Below are 11,152 nucleotides of genomic sequence, written 5' to 3'. Positions count from 1 at the left end.
TCAGATCAGGGGGGGCGTTCCTACCAATCACACCCCTCCAGGTGCCACTGTCATTGCCCACGTGGGCATTGAAGTCCCCCAGGAAGACAATGGAGTCCCCCGTTGGGGCACTTTCCAGTACCCCTTCGAGAGACACCAAGAAGGCCTGGTACTCCGAACTGCTGTTCGGCCCGTAAGCCGAAACCACAGTTAGAGACCTGTCCCCCACCCGGAGGCGGAGGGACATGACCCTCTCGTCCACCGGGGTGAACTCCAACACTTGGCGGCTGAGCTGGGGGCTCACGAGTAAGCCTACGCCAGCCCGCCGCCTCTCACCTTGGGCAACTCCAGAGTGGTAGAGAGTCAAACCCCTCTCTAAGGACTGAGTTTCAGAGCCCAGGCTATGTGTGGAGGTGAGCCCGACTATATCTAGACGGTATCTCTCAACCTCTCGCACCAGCTCAGGCTCCTTCCCTCCAAGAGAGGTGACATTCCATGTCCCAAAAGCCAGGTTCCATGATCGGGGTTTGGGCCGCCGAGGCACCCGCCCTCGACTGCCACCCAAACCACATTGCACCGGCCCCTTTTGAGGTCTCCTACGGGTGGTGGGCCCATGGGAGAGTGGTCCCACGTTGCTCCTTCGGGCTGTGCCTGACCGGGGCCCGTGGGAAGAGCCCGGGCCACCAGGCGCTCGCCTGTGAGCCCCGACCCTGGGCCTGGCTCCAGAGTGGGGCCCCGGTGACGCCAATCCGGGTCCTCGTTGTTTCTTTTCATCAGGGGTTTCTGAACCGCTCTTTGTCTGGCTCGTCACCCAGGACCTGTCTGCCATGGGACACCCTACCAGGGGCTTAAGCCCCAGACAGCTTAGCTCCTGGGATCACCCGAGCTCTCAAACTCCCCCACCACGTTAAGGTGGCGGTTCACGGGGGAGATTTCTGGATGCATCTCGCAAAAATCTCGTAATTATTTTTTATCAACCAGAGTTAAATACGCATAAACTGTGTAACTCTCAACCAACTCAAAATTTTGAACAGCTCTAAAGCAAATTAACGCAAAAAAACGTCGGCCAAAACCTTCTAAGAACAACTGCACACAGCGACGAACGCAAGAAACACTCATGAAATCCATATACCACGCATGGATCAATAAAGACCAACATTTCAACGTGGAAAATGCGCAAAATGTACCTAGAGGCGGTGTGACACAAACCTTAAGGTGAGAATGTTCATTCGCACGACCACTGTCGTCCACATGATGTATCTGCTTTGGGCTCCCAAATGACTAGCAGTTCTGGTTCACTTGCATGCATTTATGACCACTGTTGTTCAAGTTACTGTCAAACTGTAATTCATTACATATTCCTTGTCAATGTTTTTCAAAAGTAATCATTGACCTCACAAAATTACTGTCTTAGAATTGCAAGAGTTACATCACTTTTGCATTATAAGCTACTGTCTCTGTAAAAACCTGCAGAAGCAGTGTCATGATTAGCAAGCGTGGTCGACTCAGGTGCTGGAACCCGGAAGGAGGCTCGGCAGGCAGTGAGGTGAGAATAATGAGGTTTTTAATTAGAAAAGGTCAGGATGGACTTGAGCTCCAGTATCCTTCCAGATTGTCCAAGGAGTGGTTGGAGGGTATTGTTGGCAGCAACCGCGTGATCCGAGACTGGGGTTGGAGAACGTCCGAGCGAGACGGCGAGAGGTGACCCGTGATCAGGTATGCTCCTCCGGTAAGCGAGGTCCTGGAATGAATGTGGAGACAAAAGCAGTTTAGTGGTAAGCAAGAGACAGGCAAGGGCCAGAATCTATGAGAGGCCAGGAGATGCACCATAGGAGTACAACGAACTAGCGTCGGTTACAGGTCCGTGGTCTCCTTAAGAGTCTGCTGGCTGATGAGGATGAGGAGGCGCAGCTGGAGGCATCAGGTGGAGCTGATGAGGAGGACCCGGCCGGGGGCACCGTGACAGTACCCCCCCTCCAACGACCGCCTCCAGGCGGAACAGGGCGGCGATCGGGGTTGGCCCGGAAGAAGTCGTCAACGAGGGAGGGATCCAAGATGAAGGAGCGCGGGACCCACGACCGCTCCTCCGGGCCATAACCCTCCCAGTCCACCAGGTACTGGTATCCACGACCCCGGCGCCGAACGTCCAAGACCCGGCTGGCGGTGTAGGCCGGGGCGCCATCGATGAGCCGGGCGGGTGGAGGGGAAGCGGACGGCGGGCAAAGGGAGCTTTGGTGGACAGGCTTGACTTGGGACACATGAAATGAAGGATGGATTTTGAGGGCAGCAGGTAACTTGAGGCGGACACAGTTGGGGTTGATTACACGGTCGATGGGAAAAGGCCCGATGTAGCGGGGAGCCAATTTACGAGAGGTTGCCTGGAGAGGAATGTTCCTAGAAGAGAGCCACACCTGTTGCCCTGGCTGGTAAGAGGGACTCACCACTCGGTGACGATTCGCGATCTGGCAGTTACTCTCTTTGGAACGCAGGAGAGCAGTCCGAGCCTGGTGCCAAACCTCCTGGCAGCGCTGGAGATGGAACTGCACGGAGGGCACCGCCAGATCGAGCTCCTGGGTAGGGAACAAGGGTGGTGAGTAACCCAACGATGCCTCGAAAGGTGACATACCCGTCGCTGCCGAAGGATGGTTGTTGTGAGCGTATTCCACCCATACGAGGTAATCCGACCAATCCCCTTGATTCTGGGCCACCAGGCAGCGTAGGGAAGCCTCAAGTTCTTGATTGGCCCTTTCGGCCTGGCCGTTAGATTGGGGATGATACCCCGACGAGAGGCTGACGGAGGCCCCGAGGGCGGAGCAAAAGGCCTTCCAGACCTGGGACGTGAACTGTGGACCCCGGTCAGACACGATGTCGGATGGTATGCCATGATGACGGAAAACAAAATTAATCAGGATCTGGGCTGTTTCGGTGGCTGTGGGCAGTTGAGAGAGGGGAATGAAATGAGCAGATTTAGAAAAACGATCAATGATGGTAAAAATGACCGTGTAACCATGAGAAGGAGGCAGTCCAGTGACAAAATCAACGGCGATGTGTGACCAGGGTCGGCTGGGCGTAGACAGAGGATGGAGATGACCAGCAGGAGGTGAGTTGGATGACTTGGCCCTGGCACAGGTGGTACAGGCAGAGACGTATTCGCGTACGTCGCTTTCCATGGAAGGCCAGAAGAAACGGCGTTTAAGGAGCATGAGGGTGCGGCGAACCCCACCGTGGCAAGCGATCTTAGACGAATGGCCCCAGGTGATGACATCAGACCTGAGCCTATCGGGTACAAACAGGGTACCAGGCGGGCAGTTAGTATTATCGGGTTTCTCACCTTGGGCCTGTTGCACTCTCGCTTCTATGTCCCACGTGAGGTTGCCCACAAATAGAGAGTCCGGAATAATGGGTGGTGTAGCAGATCCGTCGGTGGTGCTGTATTTTCGGGACAGGGCATCGGGTTTGCCGTTTTTGCTGCCTGGACGATAGGTGATGGTAAAATTAAACCTGTCGAAAAACAGACACCAACGGGCCTGTCTGGAGTTGAGTCTCTTGGCTGAACGGAGGTAGGCCAGGTTCTTGTGGTCAGTCCACACAATAAACGGTTGTTCAGCCCCCTCCAACCAATGTCTCCATTCCTCCAGTGCCAGCTTGATGGCCAGTAGCTCCCGGTTGCCGACGTCGTAATTACGCTCAGCAGGATTGAGTTTTCTTGAAAAAAAGGCACAGGGTTTGAGTTTGCCGGAAGGCGATTCACGCTGGGATAACACAGCCCCTACCCCAGAGTCCGAGGCGTCTACTTCAACAATAAATTGCTTGTGAGGATCAGGTTGTATGAGGATGGGGGCTGAAGTAAACAGTTCTTTAAGTTCATGGAAGGCAGAGTCAGCAGCGTTGTTCCAAACATAGGGAACCTTGATGGAGGTAAGCTGAGTGAGTGGGGCTGCGATGCTACTATAATTTCTTATGAATCTCCTATAAAAGTTGGCGAAACCCAGAAACTGTTGTAGTTTTTTGCGAGACTGGGGAACTTCCCACTCAGACACGGCTCGTAGTTTTGAAGGGTCTGGTTTGATTTGGCCAGCCTCGAGAATGTAACCTAAAAACGCTACAGAATCGACATGGAACTCGCATTTTTCGGATTTAACAAAAAGCTTGTTCTCCAATAAACGCTCGAGGACAAGCCGGACGTGATGACGATGTTCAACTGGGTTATTGGAGTAGATGAGGATATCATCCAGATAGATGAAGACGAAGCGGTTAAGAAAGTCCCGCAGGACGTCGTTTACGAGCCGTTGAAAGATGGCAGGGGCGTTGGTGAGACCAAAGGGCATGACTAAGTATTCATAGTGTCCGAGAGGGGTATTAAAGGCGGTTTTCCACTCGTCCCCCTCTCGAACCCTAACGAGATGGTATGCGTTACGCAGATCTAGTTTCGTGAAAATGTTGGCTACCTGGACGGAGTCGAAGACGGAAGAAATAAGGGGAAGAGAGTATTTATCCTTTACCGTTATTTGGTTTAGCTCTCGGTAGTCAATACAGGGTCTGAGGGTCTTATCCTTTTTCTCAACGAAGAAAAATCCCGCTCCAACAGGAGACGTGGAAGGGCGGATGTGACCGAGAGAGAGCGCCTCCTGAATGTAACTCTCCATGGAGAGTTTCTCAGGTCCAGACAGATTAAATAACCTACCCTTGGGAAGGGGGGCTCCACTGAGGAGTTCAATGGCGCAGTCATAAGGCCTATGAGGTGGTAAAGCACAGGCCTTAGACTTACTGAACACGGTCTTGAGGTCATGATAACAGGATGGAACCTTAGACAAGTCAACATCCTCCTGTTCTGGGAATTTGGCAGCGCCTGAGGTGGGAAGAGCAGAATGTAAACAATTAGCCATGCAGAAGGTACTCCAGTTAACTACCCGGGATTTAGACCAGTCTATTTGGGGATTATGTTGGCGCAACCAGGAAAACCCTAAGATAACCGGGGTTTGAGGAGAGTCGGTAATAAAGAACTGATGGTACTCGCGGTGATTACCGGACGAAATCAGCTGAATAGGTTCCGTACGTTGAGTGATTTTTGAGAGTAATTTACCCCCCAAACCGGCAGCCTTAACGGGAGTGATTAGAGCTTCAACCGGTAGTTGAAGTTGACGAACGAGATTAGAGTCTATGAGGCTGTGTTCAGCTCCAGAGTCAATTAAGGCATTACATTCATGGACATGATTCAGACATGAAAACTTGACAGGCATGAACAGGAAAGGCTCTGTGGTCTTTTCCGACAGGTCCCCTCGCGACCTGTCGCTTAGCGAGGGGTTCGGGAGTTTAAACGGATGGGACAATGTGAAACAGTGTGGCTGGCATCTCCGCAATAAAAACATAATCCCTCGTTGCGGCGTTTATGCCTTTCAGCAGGAGAGAGTTTCGAATGTCCTATCTGCATGGGTTCGTCAGTGAAGCTGCTAGAGGCGTCAGCGCCAGCGGTCGTAGGATGGTGAACCTGAAAGGAACGGTGAGGAACGTCAGAGGAAGGCCGGCGTGTGGTTAAACTCCGTTCTGCCTGGCGCTCACGGAGCCGTATGTCAGAGCGGAGCGCGGCGGTCACAAGTTCCTCAAAAGTATCCGCTTCGGGTTGGGTACATAAGTGATCTTTGATTTTGTCATTCAGGGATTGATAGAAAACACCCTTGAGGGCAATGTCCGGCCAGCCCGCTTCAACCGCCAAAATCCGGAAGTCTATAATGTGGTCGCTCACCGGACGGTTACGCTGCTTAAGGCTGAGTAACCGCCGGGTCGCTTCCTCCTGTTTGCGTGGTTGGTCAAAAACTAGTTGAAATTCACCTATGAAGCGGTCAAAGGGGAGATGTGAGAGTGGATGGGTGGCCAAAAAGGCCTGGGCCCACTGAAGAGCTTTGCTGCGGAGGGAATTGACAACTAAGGAAATCTTGCTCTGATCTGAATGATAATACCGGGGTGCTTGTTGAAAGAGCAGTCGGCACTGTAATAGGAAACCACCGCATGCTTCTACGTCACCGTGAAAAGGTTCCGGCTGCGACCGGATGTTTTCCTCCGGGGAGACGGAAGTGACGGTGGTGATGTCATCCGAAGCGGGAGGTGTAGCAGCGGCGATGGGGCTAGAAGCTTGGGCCGAAAATCCGGCTAGGGTGTGCGTGATGCTGTCCAGGCGGCGGAATAACTCCTGTTGAGCAGCGGACATTTGTGAGAGGGCATCAGACTGACGACTGAGCAACATACCTTGTTGAGCGATGGCAAGGCGGAGTCCCTCCGGGTCAGCTGAGTCGGAGGAATGGCTAGTTCGTTCTGTCATGATTAGCAAGCGTGGTCGACTCAGGTGCTGGAACCCGGAAGGAGGCTCGGCAGGCAGTGAGGTGAGAATAATGAGGTTTTTAATTAGAAAAGGTCAGGATGGACTTGAGCTCCAGTATCCTTCCAGATTGTCCAAGGAGTGGTTGGAGGGTATTGTTGGCAGCAACCGCGTGATCCGAGACTGGGGTTGGAGAACGTCCGAGCGAGACGGCGAGAGGTGACCCGTGATCAGGTATGCTCCTCCGGTAAGCGAGGTCCTGGAATGAATGTGGAGACAAAAGCAGTTTAGTGGTAAGCAAGAGACAGGCAAGGGCCAGAATCTATGAGAGGCCAGGAGATGCACCATAGGAGTACAACGAACTAGCGTCGGTTACAGGTCCGTGGTCTCCTTAAGAGTCTGCTGGCTGATGAGGATGAGGAGGCGCAGCTGGAGGCATCAGGTGGAGCTGATGAGGAGGACCCGGCCGGGGGCACCGTGACAAGCAGAGAGCATAACACAAAATGAGAACTGTAATTCACATTCAGATAAGGGCTTTTAATGAATCCATTCACTTAAAACAGAAACAAAACAGAGAAGCAGATACCTGCGTGTCTCAGAAAGACTAAGGCACTGATGCTGCCAGGTAAACATAAGATAAAATGACTCCCCCTGGTTTACAAGAACAGGATAAATAGGAAAAGGACCAAACATATGCGGGCAACACGTTGTCACCCCTTCCTGTCACATACGGACGCAACGAAACAAAATGAGAAACTGGAAAATGTCAACCAAAAGTTATTAGACATGAAGCGAAGCTGGACGCCATCATCCAATCAAAAATGGCTTATTGTCGCTGCCTTTTCCGGCTTTTTATCGAGTTGTTTTTCTAACATTTCATTTTGTTTTCCAGAAGTTCCTTCTGTTTTCAAAAACGTGTTGATATCAGGAATTTTGTGATTTTAATGATGTTTTTCATCAAGTGACGGGTTGATGTGAGTTGCACTTCAGGGCCACCGTAGGGGTCCCTACCCATGCGTCCATAAATGACAGGTTGAGGCGGGAACGTGTTAATGACGGACACAAACATAATATGAAAGTGTGTCTAAAGCAGTAACAAAAAAGCATTTTTTCCTGCAATTTTTCTTTCTTGCTGCCTGAAACTGTACAGCTGTTTTAATACAAACGTTACTGAACATGTAATAAAGTAAAAATTATAAAATAATTATTAATATTGTCTTACACTGTCTGATTAAAACAAAAAGTGTGTTGCTACGATGCATTAATTTGTGTAACGAGTTACTTTCAACACTGCCTATCAGCCTTAATATATGTTTTATAATATAACAGTATTGTTTTTCTAATAATGTTTTGGACTCTAATTCAGTGTTTTGTTATGATTGAATACGAACAAGAGTCATCGCTAACCTTATTTTTAATCTTTTCTATATTTTTCTAAAAGCAAAGTCTTAAAGATTGATTGCAGTCAACTTGTTGGGACTGTTTAGCTTAAGTTTTGAGTGACTAAACTGAAATCCATCTATCCTCTGCTCCCACTCGGTCTTATACCTGGACGGGGGGTGGGGTGCTGCTGCTTCAGGGTGAATGTAGGGTACGCCTGGGACAGTTCATTGTTCTATCACAGGCCACCACTAAAAACCACACCTGCTGAATAATTGTACTCCCCAACCACCAGCACCACCATCCCTACTTAAAAGTGCCTAGGATAGCACAAGAGTTAATAATAGCTGAAAATGTGTATCACATTAGCAGATTTTCCAACTGCCACCAGGCGATGGGGAGGTATCAGCACGATCTACTAAAGGCTAAAGATTAGCTGCCGCCGTCAGATTTTTCTAAAGACTGTTGGCGTCGTCATGATTACAAACAGCAGTCCAGCAGTCCAGACTGCCAAAAGCAGTCCAGCAACAGCTCAGTCAGGGGGGGTGATGACGTCTTTACGAAATCGGGTAACAGCTGGGCAGTCCCAGCCGGATCGCCAGCCGGCAGCAGCTCTGACTGGACGATGTGTAACTGTCTCCAGACGGCGGCCGTCCATATCAAATGGTACCGGCCTGCCTGCGGCTATGTTCCCTGTGCACCTGTGCCATCGCGCCCTGCTTGCACATTCTCAAGAACATTCAAGAACACTTACAAACTCAAATTCATGAGCACAGCACTCTTGCCTCACAGCAAGAAGGCCCCCGGTTCAAGTCCCGGCTGGGGGGACCTGAATCAGAACACCAACGGGGGACCTTTCTTTGTGGAGTTTGCATGTTCTCCCGGTGCATGCGTGGTTTTCTCTGGGGACTCCGACTTCCTCCCACCGTCCAAAAACATGCTGCATAGCTTAATTGGTTACTCTAAATTGTCACTAGGTGTGAGAGTGCATGGGTGTGTGTAAGGGTGTCGCTCACAATGGTCCTCAGTGCGCTCAGGGAGTTTGTGTGAATGAAAAATGAGAGAGAACATTCTTGTTACAGTACTACCATCGCGCCACCTCTAAATCGTGGCAGGGCGGTGGCTTCCCGAGGTCGACGAATCATCCAGTCGCCGTTGAATTTGAACTTTATATTGAAACGTTGCCTTGGGACGTGTGAAAAATGTAACTGCCGCTGCCTGATACACGTGCCGATGCATGGCCACCTGCAGCATGTGCAGAAAAACTGGTATTTTGGCATATGTGACCGTGGCTTTTCCAATAATTAAAAAAATAAAATCTATAACATGTTTTCTCAAACTACAGTTATTTTCTTAACCTTTTTGAAACAAAGATATTTATATTTTCTTAAGACTTTTTTAGAACCGAGTACAGGGAAAGACACTCAGTTGTGAGGTCTTTTTTGACTCCATCATGTTCCTATTCACTCCAGCACCAGTATGTACAGTCACACATTCATTGGCAGCAATCTGAGGTTCAGCTTTTTGCCCAAGGACATTTCTGCACATGACCGGATTATAGATTGATCAAATGATATTCCCTTTGGAGGCTGAGATCTCCATGTGCACCGGCTCTACATAATGATCACATGTAGTCCACAAAGACAAAGCTGGGATCTCACTAAAGTGTGTCAGACTACATGGTGAACTAACATATTAATGTTTGTTGATGCAAACACACACTCCCAAAGGTAAAGGGCTCTGCACACAAGGAAAATTAATAATTTCCAAGCAATGAAGCAGAAGTGATAATTGATGCGGTCTGTGTGTGTGCGGCTGCTGTCCACAGCCCACAGTCCAGCTGCATCCTGGTTTTTAATACAGTCTATGGGCCTTTTTCTGTGGGAAGCCCAAAATCAGCACAGCTGGGATGCTTGTAGATTAATGGAGCCTTATTGAGTGCTTAAATGGATAATGACTTTGGTGCACAAGAAATGCAAATGTGCAGTTATTCCCAGACTCTGCACCAGAGGGTGAGAATAACATCTGCGTCACAAAACAATATCTGACACACGGACCATTATCCAGATGCAGTATACAGACATTTTGAGACGATGAATAACCAAAACCCTCTTGATTAGTGGATTGAAAACCTTGTTGATTCTGTAAACACAGCCAGTCCCAACTCTGCGGTCTGCATTGGGCTACCTTTGCAGTTAAGTTGACCCCATTTGTCATTCCAGCATCACCATGAGGAGCTATTAAGGTAGTGGATGCTGGAAGTGGGAAATATGGACAGAACGCCTTCATTGCCGCAAATGTCGATATTCGGCAGCAGCATATCAATACTGACAATGCACAGAGGGAAAAGACTTTATTGCTGTATTGGTATTTGGCTCTCTCTTATTTCGTAACTGTTATGACATCCTTTAAACCATTGCAGCGACATTTCCAGTATGTTCTTGAAGCTCTGACGCTGTTACTTTAAATTAAATGTCATACCTGACCACACTTATCTTTTATTGTTTGAGTGGTTTCCGTCTAACACATCCATCATTTCCTCTGCCTTCAGTCTCTCCCTGGTTCTGTGCGCCGTCACGCTTTCTCTCTGCATGTGCACAAGTGGAGGCAGGTGTGCTGCAAGCCCTAAGCAGCTGCACTTCATCACAATCACAGGTCCTGCTTTAAATAATCGGCATTCTTTTTCGCAGGAGTCTGTTTGTGCAGAGTCATGCTGTGCCCCCCCCCACTCTCTGTGGTTTTCGTCAGAACAGGTTTCCTGGTTCAACACTGGTCCACCTGAATTCATTACCAGTAGTTCACAACCCAACAAATAACCCGCTGCAAAGCATTTCTTGCAGAATAGAACAAAACAGAACCTTTAAGCAGCACCTTTTGTACTTTACTGTCAGTTTAACCCCTTCATTACATTTCTCGCTAATTCACATTGTACCAGTCAATCCAGGGCTCAACTTAATTCAGTTTAACTTAACCAGAAAAAAAAGAGCTCAGAGGTGAGTTCTTATGAACTCCTGGTGCTCTGCAGGAACTATGTCCTCGAAAACAACACAGGTTTTAACTTTTTGCTAAAAATTTCATCATCATAACTAAAAGTCCACCGGGACACTTTGAACATAGATAAGAAGATGATCAGACTGGGACTTTAAGAAGATCATTTGTTGTAAAAGCGGCCCATCTGAAGCCTCATCGCAGATGCCCTGCTCTCCAAACTCAACTTGCTGAGCCTCAAACTCAGCTTTCCTGCCACTGACCCAAATCCTTGCCTGAGGCTTCCAGTCATGAGCCCAAACATTAACCCAAGATCTTTTTTTCCAGGCTAAGTGAGGACTGCTCCGGCTGGTCTGTGAAGTCCCATTCCAACTGGATTTTTCTTTTGTAAAATCATTCCCAGAGGTCGTGCAATCATGACTATGCAGTTTTTAGCTATAGAAGCCCATGTTGTTTGTTTTAAGACGTATTTTCAGCAGGAATTTGTTTTGG

At 49.2% G+C, this 11,152-nt stretch overlaps 1 long non-coding RNA gene across 1 annotated transcript; it reads right to left on the bottom strand.

Moving 5' to 3' along the window:
• Positions 1–6,357: 6,357 nt before the first annotated feature.
• On the bottom strand, positions 6,358–6,769 carry LOC105356491. Its single transcript, XR_910614.2, has 2 exons — positions 6,638–6,769; positions 6,358–6,551 (listed from the first exon to the last, which is right to left on the bottom strand). It is a non-coding gene; the product is annotated as an uncharacterized LOC105356491 (long non-coding RNA).
• Between the last annotated feature and the right edge of the window lie 4,383 nt (positions 6,770–11,152).

Source organism: Oryzias latipes, chromosome 18 (assembly GCF_002234675.1).
Source record: "Oryzias latipes chromosome 18, ASM223467v1".
Classification (NCBI taxonomy): domain Eukaryota; kingdom Metazoa; phylum Chordata; class Actinopteri; order Beloniformes; family Adrianichthyidae; genus Oryzias; species Oryzias latipes.
The sequence above is the reverse complement of the archived record's forward strand: the minus strand, read 5'-3'. Positions and strand labels throughout refer to the sequence as shown.